This window comes from Syngnathus leptorhynchus, chromosome 3 (assembly GCF_054491065.1).
Source record: "Syngnathus leptorhynchus isolate UIUO chromosome 3, UIUO_Slep, whole genome shotgun sequence".
Lineage (NCBI taxonomy): Eukaryota > Metazoa > Chordata > Actinopteri > Syngnathiformes > Syngnathidae > Syngnathus > Syngnathus leptorhynchus.
The window spans coordinates 6,282,079-6,295,895 of NC_141197.1; the positions used below are offsets into that span (position 1 = coordinate 6,282,079).

Consider the following 13,817-nt stretch of genomic DNA (forward strand, 5'->3'; position numbering starts at 1 on the left):
TATACCAGCATATTACCCAATATGCTGGTACATGGTGTTCTAAATTAGCTTCCAACCAAACAATCATATAAACGGTTGTGAATTTCTTTTTGCTTGTTTAACCAAGGTAAGTGTGAAAGCCTTTATAATACAGCATGTATGATATTTGAATTCCGCCAAAAATTGGTTCAAGCTTTCATTGGTTATGCTGTCACAGCAGTGTGAACACATAAACAACCAAAATTCATTGTTCTTTTGCATTCCTCTTATCTAGAGGATTACACAGGCCAATTAGTGCACTTGTTTATTTGTCAATGGTTTTTAAATTTCACATTCACTATAGTTTTACATCATGACAAAAAAAGTTACGTTTCAAAAGTATTTTTTGCATTCGTAGACGTCAGGAGGTAAGTTTTAAGTAAGGGTGTCATACGGACTAAGGAAGTCCTTTTTTGTGATTGAATGAACCTTTGTGGAAAAGCAGTCGTAACATGTAAGGGTGTTCCGATCAGGATTTTATGCTGCCGGTCCCGAGACAGATCATCCATGAGTGAGATTAGCCAATAGCGATTCTGATACCGATCACCTGGATTAGTTGCATGTATTTAAATGTTAAATTTCTTCACTAACCTTTATTTTAATTATCGATTAATCCGCCATTTTCTTTAGATGAATTGATGAATCAGATTAAAAAACATTCTATTCAAATTTCAATCCCTTTAATATGCAAAATACAGATATTATTACAAATTGACAGGGTAGAAAATGTACAAACATATTTTATGATTTATTTGCTGTTTTTTCCTGTAACCTTTAATCCATGTTAAGGAAAGGGGGAAGGTTTGCTAACTGCGCACAGGCTGGTCTCTCGTTGGTCAATTGGACCACCACTAGTAACTATTAAAGTTTACCTTTGTTAGACATAAAACCACTGGCAAAATAATCAAATACAGAAAAATAAAGTCTACAGTTTATGAATGAAGCAATTAACCACTGTTATGGAATATTTTTATTTGTGTGCTGCACAATAAGGTAGTAGCTGACTAGGGTCCACCAGCCCTGGGTGTACCCGTGCCTTTTGCCCAAATTAAGATGGAATTGATGACACTTCATCCATAACCCTAGTTAAAGAAAATGGTGTAGAAAATTGTTCATTATGGTGAAAATCCGCAAGATGAAGAAATTGCAACGTCTCTGCAGTGTACTTGTAATTGATCGATAACACCAGCTGCTGGTGCGAGATGCTAACTGACAACTATCGTTCCAACGGTGCTTTATTGTAACTTTACTGTAATTTATCACTGTGATAGTGAACTTGTTTTTGCGTGTGGGAATGTATTAAGAGTTTCATTGTTTTCTGTCACAGAACAGTTAACAATACCAAAATCTTACTTACCATAAAACCTCACCTGTAAAATTAATAATTATGATGTTCACAATATGACCTGCCAAGTTCCTCTTTACTGGGAATGATTCTCAGTGAAATGCAGTGCAATGCAGCAAACTACAGCCACAATAATAAACATGACAAAACTGACCAGTCTTATTATTTGTGAAGCTGTTGATGCAGAACACGTTTTGTACCGTAGGCTTTGGATGATGACCGGAATAGAATGTGTGTTGTTATTTTCTTTGAGAGATGGTGATATTCTCTTTGCTTTTGTTAAATGCATTTTTGATGAGCACAGATGGGCATGAGTCAAAAGATCTCTTTTGAAGAAGTGCTGTGTTATTTGTTTTTTTTTAAATGTATAAATAGTTATGTTTAAATAAATACATGTATATGTAATATGAAATGCATGGTCAAGAAAAGTGGGGGCCACGGGTCAGTGAGTTAGTCAGGAATTTGCGCCACCGTTAAGCTGTTGGCACGACACAGGGTGCTGCGTCGCTGCTGCCTGAACTTTAACACCTCTAAACTCCTCCGCTGCCCGCCCATTTGCCAACTGTCCCAAGACAGTTTGCCAATCAGATGTTAGTAAAACAGTCTGATAGATTTTGTTTTGCTGCACAGTACATGCTGTGCACCTTACGCATTTGACACATACAGAACTGCTGCTTCAACACAGGTGTTCATTCATTCATCCATTCATTCATCCAATGACCTCAATCAAATGTAATATTGCAGTTCTATAAACAATGATGCCATGTGACATTAACATGGCTAAAGTGTAACTCTGTAAACTCTGCTAGTGTCAATTTGAGAGTGAATGGGATGAGAAATCTGAATTTGGACATGCCCTAACAAACAGCTGGCATTATATTGTAGTCTCAATAACAAATTAGTCCTGTAATAAAACAATTCATTGCTATCAGATGGATGCCACTTCATATCAGTGTGGACAGTGAAAATAATAGCCTGAGTGGCTGTGGAAAAATAGTCCCATATATGTATTTGCTTTTTTGCTCAAGTATCGTAAACTGGTGACGACTGGTGACGCCAGCAGAAGGCAGGGAGTGCCCACACAATTGCAGTAAATACCCTTGTACCTTGTTATAAAAAAGTTGTTATAATAAGAGTTCTAAAAACATATTTACTGTATTGTACCTTGGTATAAAAATATTGTTATAATAATAAGTGTTCTAAAAACATATTTACAGTGTGTATAGTACTTTAGCTACATGTACATATGTCACACACACACACACACACACACACACACACACACACACACACACACACACACACACACACACACACACACACACACACACACACACACACACACACACACACACACACACACACACACACACACACACACACACATATGGTGAGTTTGGAAACCACACCCTCTTGCAAACGTAGCCATTTTTTTTTCACAGACCCTTTTTGGATGCGCCCTAAGTTTTGAAAGAAGATGCCACTAAATAATTGATTCTTGAAATGAAACACTCTAGCCAAGGATACGAGGGGCTGATTGATAGACAGATATTAGGTCTTGGTCTCGTAAAGTTACAAGTTTAGTCTGAGGTTATTAGTGGTCAGAGAAGTCCTTCTCCTTCCTTGCCTCATTACTGTCATGAGTAGAACATGTCAATGTGGGATAGTTGGTGGGGGTGTGCTGTAAAGACAAGTCAGTCGTACTTCATTATCAGTAAGGTTTTTCTGAGTCTACAGAGTGGCAAGTTGTTCTCCCTTCCTGAGCAGACAAGGTCTTTATGGGCACTTTTGTCATGCAATGTTGTTTTAGTCCTTTCATTTACACGTTCTTTAGCTTGATGTTCATATAACAACACTGAAATAAATACAAGAGGCCTTCACTTACCTGAGCAGGTGGTTTCTATCACATTCTTGCGTCTTAAAACATCTACGATGAATAAAGTCATTTTCAGCATGCAGTGTTGTCTGGGTCTGTAAAATAATTTTTGGTATCAGATAATGAATAAATAATACATGTTCTTTTTCTTTCATCTGTGTGGTCCTGGGCCGCGGCATGTTGGTTGGGGACCACTGGCCTAGAGAGAAATATGCCACTCAGTGTCAGACAGTTTGGTCTCAGTTACAGCTGTTCTTGCATCTGTATAATGATCCAAAATGCACAGATAAAAACATCCAAGAATGCTGAGAGCAAAACAGTAGACTATTCTGAAGTGACCTTCTGATCTAAATCCTATTGAATATCTGTGGAAGGAGATGAAATATGCCATCTGAAGAAAGCAACCGTCAAACCCGAGACAACATGCATAGTTTGTTCATGAAGAATGGCCCAAAATATCCACTGAGGGGCAGAATTCTCATTGAAAGTCACCCAAATCTATTGATTCCATTGATAGCCTCAAAAGGTTGTGCAATAAAACTTGAAGTTAAGAGGACCATTGATTGCAATGTCAGATTTTCATTGCTTGGTTTTTATTTTACATAGAAATTTTGCTATTACTTTTGTCAGATTCAATTTATTTCTGTGACCACAGTGGGTTTCTCTTTAATTAACATAGTAGTACCAACAATTTTGTCTTTGTGTGTGGTAAACTGGTGGATAAACTAAGGAGAAAGACATTATGTGTTGTGGGCACAAAGTTGAAGACAGCTTGACAGCCGTAGCAGAAAGAAGCACAAATGAAAAGCTTGTGTCCATTAGAGACACATATCACATCGTCCACTGCACAGTAGCATCTCCAGATCTCCAGTCTGAGAAACAGCTTTACAGACTACTGTCACTGCCCACTTCATTCACAGGCTGAAGGAATCCTTCCTCTTCCCCCCATGCTATTAGACCTTTTAATTCCAGCCTGAGATATAAACATTAATAGTATCACATTTCTTTAATTTTGTAGTGTTAATGTGTTCCACAGTAAGCATTTTCCTCAATGCATTTGTTTTTGATGAAAGAAATACATTAATCACATTTTATTCTAAACCTTAAAATGAGTTGGAAAATAACCCCTGTGGCATTATTTTATATATTCTCCAATATTTCCAATCATTAAAAAAAACTAACTCTAAACTTTTGAGCTTATTAAACATGTAAACATTTTAAACATGTAATCTTTCCTCCTTTTGCTAATATCTTGCTGTTATTCATTTTTTTGTTTGCTTTTTTTGTTTGACAATCAAGCAACCACTGACATGACAGAGGCTCATTTTGTATTAACCAGCATACTTATTATAACTGCCCCAAGGAAATATAGGGCGCAAACATTTTTATATTGGTTTTTAAATGGTTTAAATCTTAGCCACTAAGTATAATAGTTAATATTGTGTTATTTTTCAAGTCTTCAGTATTATTTGATACACTGAATTTCCCCTGTGGTTGAATAAAGTCTCTCTTCATCCATCCGTTTTTATCCATTTACCTACAGTGCTGTGAAAAATTCATGTAAATATCAGACAAAGCTAACTGAAGTATGGTAATTTCTGAACTATAAGCCGCACCCGAATGTAAACTGTACCAGCTAAAATTAGGGGAAAATCCTGATTCGTTCATATATAGATTTTGTTTTAATGTTAAATTTCCATGTACACATAAGAGAATATGCAGAAATTATACAATACCATAAAAATCTTGAGAAATCCATAGATGAGCCGCACTGGACTATAAAACACAGGGTTCAAAGTTTGTGCAAATAGTAGCGTCTTATAGAAAATAAGGTAAAAGTGGTGAGTCTCTTCATTAAGGTGAAATATTCAAAGCCCAACATGAACGTAAATACAACCTTAAACGACATACTAATTGAAAGAGAGGAGACTTGTATGAGTCATTTCACTATATTGCTTTAACAGCAATCAAACCAAGATTCTGAACTGTATGTATCCAATAGTGATCCATGTAACAAAAGTAATGGTAATCTATGTCGATCTTGATCCGTGAAACAAAAGTAACGGTCATTTTCGTAGATCTTAGATCGATATCATTGTTGGTCTACTGTATTTGCAATATTAACTGTAAATATTTCTCGTGTGAGGGTTGGTATGGTAATCATATGCATACCCTGTGGATAGCTGGATTGGGATGACTCATTCCTGCAACATATGCTCAATTGGTGTTTTTTGCAAGGTCTACCTGCATTATCTCAAACTTTCCAGTAAATTTGGGATAACAATGAATAGTATTCTTGGATTGAAATACTCTTATCATGCATCACTGTTTTGAATAATTTCAGACTTGGGAAGCATTTACACTACATGGTTTAAACAGGAGTTTCATGCTCCCTGGTCAAATATGCATAAAGGCAGTGCAGAAAAAGATCAGATCTAAATCAGGCCCTGTTCATACTTTGTGGATTGAAAACAACATTTGCCAATGTAGCCATTGTGTAAGTGAGCTGACTGGGTGCACAGCAACTTCAAGGCTGACGTCACTCAAATGTGCGGATCGATGACGTATGGTAAATGCACCCGGGGCGTTGCAAAGTGAGGGCTGGTTGTCTTTGTCCTCTTTGTCCTTTTCAAGGTTGAAGTGCGGGCTGGAGCCTTTTCCTGCTAACTTTAGGGTAAAGACAAGACACAATGGAAAGGTTTGCCATCAATGATAGGGAGAATGTAAAGAGTTTATACAACAGGAATTAGTCCAACTTCAGCTGCATGTATTTTTGATTTGTGAATGATTTGCGCATTCACCAAATACCTCTTAAGTGAAAAATGAATTATTATATATTTTTTCAATTTCAAGACATAGATGTTTTATACTTGTGCACAAAATGAGCCGTGTGTGAACATCCATCCATCCATCTTCTATACCGCTTGTCCCAACGGGGGTCGCGGCCGTGCTGGGGCCTATCCCAGCAGTAGGCCGGGGGTACCCTGAACTGGTTGCCAGCCAATCTCAGGGCACACAGAGACGAACAACCATTCGCACTTACACTCAGGGACAATTTGGAGTGTTCAATCGGCCTACCAAGCATGTTTTGGGGATGTGGGAGGAAACCGGAATGCCCGGAGAAAACCCACATGGGCATGGGGAGAACCTCCACACAGGGAGGCTGGAGGTGGAATCAAACCCGCACTCGCCTAACTGAGGCGGACGTGCCTAACCAGTGTTCCACCGAGCCGCCCTGCATAAACATCACCTTATTCAAAGAACAACACGATGCATGAACTCTCAACAAATTACATACCTGCAAGTCAGTGTGACTTGTGTTGTTGTCTTGGAGAGACCAGTTCAGATATGCGTCATCACAAATTAACACGATAAATCAGGTGACCCCCCTGAGGCTCTGCCGAACCACTTAGAACGACTCACCGAACCCCTCGAGTTCGATAGAACCCAGGTTAAGAACCACTGTACTACAACATCAACGAGAGTTTGAAATAATCTGTTTTTAATTATCTCCAGTAAAGTTGTCGATGAATTTATCTTTATCTAGTTTAGACAGTTGCTTCACGGAGTTTTGTATGTAAGATACGATGGTGATAAAGCAATTATGGAAAATAAACAAATCTTTGCTTTCAGGTACTCATTTTTCTTTTAAATTTTTAGTACTACTGAGAACAGGTGTTTTTGTTTGTTTGAACATTTTACCTCTCGAGAATAATGTTAAAACTGGCACAACATCACGTCAACATGTGTTGGTGTCATTGTTGCTTGGGAATCTTTGGGTCCTTGGAATTGTTATTTATAACTCATTAAAGATATCAGTCCCTTGATAAAATAATTGCGCATGTCTTTTTTTGACCTATTTTTTTTTGCCTTCATAATCTCATCATGCTGGCCACATCTGCTAAAATTGACTCCATCCTCAGTTGAGGAGATCATGCAAAATTAATATTATTAATGCAAGTAATATAACCAGTATTTGGTTCAGTTTTCAGTGAGAAATGGAAAAAATATATGTACTTTAGCTGTTATCATTAGTAGCAGTATCTATAGTGACATAATCTCATATTTATTAGTGACCATTAGGCGATGTGGAGGGTCATTCAAAATTGCTGTGGTTATTCAATGCATTACTTGAGGGCACAGTATGTCTGCAAACAGAATTTTTGTAAGGGTGTGTATTCTTTTGGATGTGTATACTTTGCATCACTTTGGTCTTTGAACCTAACAAATGCTTATTTTTCAGTCCAGTGCTGATCTACTGTAACAGATGCATAATACGTTTCAAGACGTCATGTATTACTTGTATATTAGATTAAAGATCACTCATTAGGCAGCATTATGCAATGCCTTGAAGAAATATGAGGCATTGACCGATCTGTGAGACCAACACAATCTGTATTATCAGCTTCACCCTGAAAGTGCTGTTCGTCTAAGCTAAAGTGCTCCCACTTGTTGCTTTCTCTGTTTCCTGACTAATTTGGTTGGGCAGAGCATGTCTGCTTGACTTTACATGACACCACTCACCTCAACCAGTAATGGTAGTTTCCTTGTTTCCTTGTCATTGTGTTCATTCTTTCTCCTGCCATACTTTTAAACTTATTGTTAAAGCAGTGTCTGCACTCGAAGCTTTCTGTTATTAAGTTTGTCATATTGCCCTGTGGCGGCACGGTGATTGATTCATGAGCACGTCCTCTTCACAGTGCGGACGTGCAGGGTTCGATTCCAGCTCCGGGCTTCCTGTGTAAAGTTTGCATGTTCTCCCCGTGCCTGGGTAGTCCGGTTTCCTCCAGAATTCCAAAGACATGCATGGTTGGCCGATTGAACACTCCAGATTGTCCGTAGGTGTGATTGTGAGTGTAAATGTTTGTTTGTCTACATGTGACCTGTGATTGGCTAGCGACCAGTTCAGAGTGTCCTTCGCCTCCTGCCCAAAGTCAGCTGGGATAGGTTGAAGCACACCTGGGACCCTCGTGGCGGTTTTGGTGATGTGTCCATGCATCGTCTTGGGCTTGATTGTTTTCCTTACTATGCTACTAGTACAGCAAAAACAAGTAGTCTGCCACTGCAAACCATTACTGTATAGTTAGTTGGAATAGGAGAGGCCAAATGCTGGAATTAACTTGCTAGCGAGTTTTAAATTGTCAAAAAGAATGCTGAATATGACACTATTTAACCAATAATGCTCCTTGCAAATAAAACTGAACATTATTATCTTAAAGGCAGAATAATTTGTACTGGATCTTACTGTATTGTGCAAGTGCATAATGTTGTGACTGGTCCATGTAGGACTGTGAAGTCTACCTGCACATTTGCTGGTTTCAGAACACTATCAAATGCAACGAGTCTGTGAACTTTAACACTGGAGACTCACTGACCACTCAGCTTCGTGATGAAAGCAATTGTCACTGTCTCAGATGCAGCAATGGTGTTACCACTCATCTAATTATCTGAATGCTCAAGGCGGCAATGGCTATGGCAGTTTTACTTTTAATTAGTTTATCCATCCATCCAACGTTGATACGGCTTAAACAGCATTTTAAAAGAGCTAACCCCAGGATGTCAAAATTTGGTTTTATTGTGCATATCCTCACGAGCTGATGTTTAAATAATCTGCAAAGTATTTATTGTGAAATATTTTTTTTTCCACCTGCTCGCTTTCTGAATTTGAAAAAAATAACAAAAAACATACACACACCGAAGTCCATTAAACACTCATTACACTTAGGGGACTACAAAATACTATTTTGCAACTCTCAAATGGCCCCTGACCTGCGAGTTTGAAACAGATGAGTTAAACATTTGTGAAAAGAACAGAAGAATAAATGAAACAAAGGTGTAAGAGAGGAAGTAGAAGTATGAGAGGAAGAAAAAGGATGGATGATGAGGGAAAGGTCAAAGAAAGGAAAGCTTGGGGTGGGTCAGTGAAATAATGAGCTATCACAACTTTCCCAGTACTATGCTGCGACAAGACAACTTTTTTTTCTCCTTTTTTTTTGACAGGCTATATCACCAAAAATGCTGTCTGCATAACTTCAAGCAGCTTGTGTTCCTCAAGGTGAACATGTCCTTGTTGGGGTACTCCAGCTATAAAGAGCAGTTTAGGGAGAAGTACCAGGGGGTGGAGCAGTCATGACATTCCGAGTGACTTTGTCATTTCCCCGGTGATACATATTTCCTGGGGAAAAAAAAAAAGCCCTAACTAGTAGTTGTATAATAAGACTTGCATAGCGCTACATCATATCAGAATCAGCTTTATTGACCAAGTTTGTGCATGCCAAACAGGGAATTTGACTCTGGTTGATCTCAGCCTCTGTACAACATTTAAGTGACTACTGATATGTTGCTCAAAACGTTTTAAAGGCCAGATATTCTTTTATTTGAAATCATATTTGTTTGCCTTTAATTGGCCAGCATTTGTAGTGCACAAGTTTGTCGGCTAAGGTTCTGGGAAGGCATTTAAAAAACTGAAAACCTGTTCTATCTATTCAAAACAAGGTTATTGCATTTTGGTGCTTATTTTTTACTCATTTATGTAAAGAGTTACATCTTCTTATTGTAGTAAGAATAATCCAAATGTAGAATTTATAATAGTCCGACCGTATTTGCTACTTTAAATGTAGTGATGTCACACGGCCAACCATAAACAGCAAATGCCTGTGATTTCTCAAAGTGAATCATGAGGAAAGCTCATGATCATAATGAAAATGTGGATTTAAAAAATTCATGGGCCAGCCCAGTCCCTATGCCCTTCAAATAGCTGTACTATAGAGTACTATACAGTAGATTGCTACCCTAATGAATTGCAATACTTTCTCATTTATTACTGTTTCTGTGACCATGTATGTTAAGATGAGATGAAATAATGCGTTGAGTATCTGTTAATCCATGGATGCCTTTTCACAGTTTACAGGACCATCTCTTGATTTCATACTGTAAACATAAAACATGTACTCAAACTTTTCATGCTAGTAACGCCTAGGGCGAAGTTCAGTAAAAATCTCATCCTATGGGAGCACGAAGAAGCACCCCCTGTGAAGCCCTTCTCCCTGAAGCCACCATCGCCACCCCCACCTCATCCTCTAGTTCCTTTCATTTAAGATTGCTTTTGTCAACCCGGGCTTCAAACTACTGGACGCATCTTCCTAAATGCCTCTAGATGTGTTTTCCCTATTACTATGTCTTCCACCACGAAGCCTTCATTTAGCTCGACTCCTCTTTGCTCTCCCTAATGGACTTGGCCCTGTTCTTCCTTTGTCTTCCTTTAGGGGCATGAAATTCACCTTCAGGAGAGAAAGCCATCTTTCATGATGCTTCTTTACATTTTGTGAATATAGTTAGATGATTCCACCCCCTCTTTTCACTTCTATCTTCTCTTGAGCTTTATATAGTTTGCATTGTTTCGCTGGCACACTGTATTGACAGGCGTGTCACACTTAAAAGAAATCTTTCATAGCTCGCACCAATGAAGCGCATAATCATCTTGAATAGATACTCTGCATCATATTTGACCTTATTTCTTGTTTTCTGTAAAACAAAGTTATCCTTTAGGTATTTCTGTTGCACTTTATGGCCTTTTGTTTGATGTATCTTATACATTTGTATTCATAAATTGTTCATAAATTGGCAAGTTCACAAATGGCTAGTTGTAGTATTTTTTTCCCAGGGTTCACAGTTTGTAAAACATGTGGACAGCGGGACATTTCTATGATCATTTGTTTGTTAGAATGATTCTTAGGAATTGCGACTGTCTCAGTGGGAATTCACTATAAAAATGTCTTTCTCATATTTTTAGTGAGTACTGTTTAGTACCTATAGGTTACGAGTACAAAAACATGCATCAGTAGTTGCTCTGGTCAATAAGATAAGAAAATGACAATATAACAATGCAAAACACCATTGGGAGTCATGTACAGAACAATGTAGACAACATGAAAGAACATATATTTCTAGAGTATGTCAAACCTTTATTAAGTGGCGGAAACTATTTTATATTAAATTAGTTTATACTGGCAAGCTTTATAGTGTTCTGTCTAGAGTTTATGGAGGCAGTTAAAGAAAATGTTTTTCTTCGCATGCATGCGTGGACATGTTTTCTCGTAACTCACTCAAATACCTATTCTAGTCAAAGTCTCCCAAAAGACTGCAAACAGCACTTGAATAGCTGAGGAATTTAAGTATTTGTGCAACTTCATTGCATTCCGCTGACAAAAGAAAGATTACCTAAACATACAAGTTGCTGTTTGGGCTGCCTTCTAGAAAAGGGTTGTGTCAATGTGTCTGTGCTCCTGGATCTTTCACTCACTCCTTTGCTCATTTTGATACACGAGCAGAATGTTTAGTTTTCACAGGTAGTCATCTGAGACATTACTGATCACTATACACATAAGTCTAACAGACGAAGTGTAGGAAGCTGTCATGTCTTCATCAGTTTATCTATTCAACTACCATCTGTTTTGGAGATCCCTTTCCCCAATGCTGCCTCCTACCTGTAAGACTAATGCAAACAAAGGCTTTCTCCCAAATGTTTATAAACAAAAAAAGTGATCAGTGTGCCTATGGAGCGGTAGTCATAGAAATAAAACTTGCCTGTATGCAGTATTTGCCTGTTTTAGAAAAGGTTTAAAACAGTTTGTGCCATTACAATAATTGAATAAAGCCACACAAAATTATGTTTAATTTTACGTAAATACATACTCTAAAATGTAACTGGTTATGTACGTATATAATTTTAGAAAGGCAGCTTCAAGTGAGATTTGTCTCCAGAATAAAGTTGATAATTTATTGGTCCAATATGTTACAGTAAATCTACCCAAATAATGTTATTAAAAAAAAAAAAACCACACAATTCCTGCCATGATTCCTCTTGTGCCAGTTCATGTCCAGTTGTCTTGCCATGAACTCTGTACACCAGAAGAAGAAATGCAAACCGGTTAGCTTTACTCTTGCCATGGCAACGGACGCGACAAGAAAAGCGATCCTGCACCGGTGTTTCTGTCTCCCTAATGGTCTGTCCGTTAGTGTAACAAGATCTGTAAAAAACTCCTCTCAATGACATTTTAGATCCCTCACTGTAACTGACCTGGGCTTGGGAGTCACAGGTAGGATTTAGGTGAGTACTCTGGCTTCTCTCAGGTTCCCGTTCGCTTTAATGAATTCAACCATAAGATGGACTGTAATCAGGCCTCTTTTTCCACCTAGACCAAATAGATTTCCATAAACCATACTATTTATAAATACAAAGTGAGAGTCTATTATGCGGAACAATGTCTTCAATGATGCTGTGAGAGGACTGCTGAAGTGTCCTGCAATATACATACTACCACCTTGCAGCCTCACTGCATCACTCACATCACTCCAACTCTCCTGTTCCCTCTGCTGGCAAAGGCAGATATCACACATTTATCAAGAAGAAAATGCTCATTACAGTCATTAGCTTGAGGAAAAAACTACAAATTGTCACGGGATTCAAGTATCTGGTTGTTCTAATTTTCCAATCATAAATGTAAATTCCTTGTGAACAACAATAAAAACAAACAATAAAAAAGTAATATTCATTTTGTCCAATTTCCACTTGATCAGAAATCACCCAAGCAGCCATAACCAATATGCATTCAATTACGTACTGCCTGACAAGCTGGTCCCAGGCTAACACCACTACTCTATCTGTACAAACAAACACTGAAGGTTCTGGACAAAAAAATCCCATCACTATCATCACTGTAATATACCGTATTTTCCGGACTATAAATCGCAGTTCTTTTCCTAGTTTGGCCGGGGGTACGACTTATGTGTGAAATTATTAACACCTGATTATATCATTTCACGTTATTTTCTCACTAACTAGCATGAGGGCGCTCTAGGCCTGTGGAATAATTGGAACTGCAACTGATGATGAGTCTGACGTAAGCCACGTAGAAGAGGAATCGCTGCAGCTTCTTCTTTCGGAGTTAGCAGAGTTGTTTAAAAGTGACACAGAGGATGAAGATTTCATTGGATTTAGTGATTTGGAGTGACACGGATAGTTTGGTATACTTGTTAGCATGTTATTTATGCTATAGCTATCTGAATAACTCTTAATATGTTACGTCAGGCACGTTCTCAGTTTGTTGTTTTTGTGTCATGTAACGTTAGCATACCGTACAAATATTCAGCCTGTTGTTGGCTCTATTCTATTTTTATTTTAAATTGCCTTTCAAGATGACATGTCTGTTCTTGATGTTGAATTTTATGGAATAAATTTCCCCCCATAATGCAACTAATACTTCATTGGGACTTACATGTCTTTTTCTTCTTTATTATGCATTTTATGGCGGGTGCGACTTGTACCCCGGAGTGACTTATAGGCCGGAAAATACGGTACTGTTAAGGTACAGCTTACTAATAAGCCTTACAAACATTAAATATGTGTGTTGTTGTTGCATTTGTTTGGGGTCAGACATTATCAAATGTGGTCAAACATGTTTGGTGCAACATTGAAAATGTGAATACACATTTCGCGGCAATACAAATAACAAACAGTGAGTTTTTGTTGTTTTTCCACTTAAAGCAGTAAAATAAACAAAGTTCCATTTGTTCTTT

At 38.0% G+C, this 13,817-nt stretch overlaps 1 protein-coding gene across 2 annotated transcripts in view; it reads left to right on the forward strand.

Annotated features, from left to right (window-relative positions):
- The window catches only part of mettl15 (methyltransferase 15, mitochondrial 12S rRNA N4-cytidine), a 40,211-nt gene that overhangs the window by 1,553 nt on the left and 24,841 nt on the right, over positions 1–13,817 (forward strand). The window lies entirely within an intron of this gene.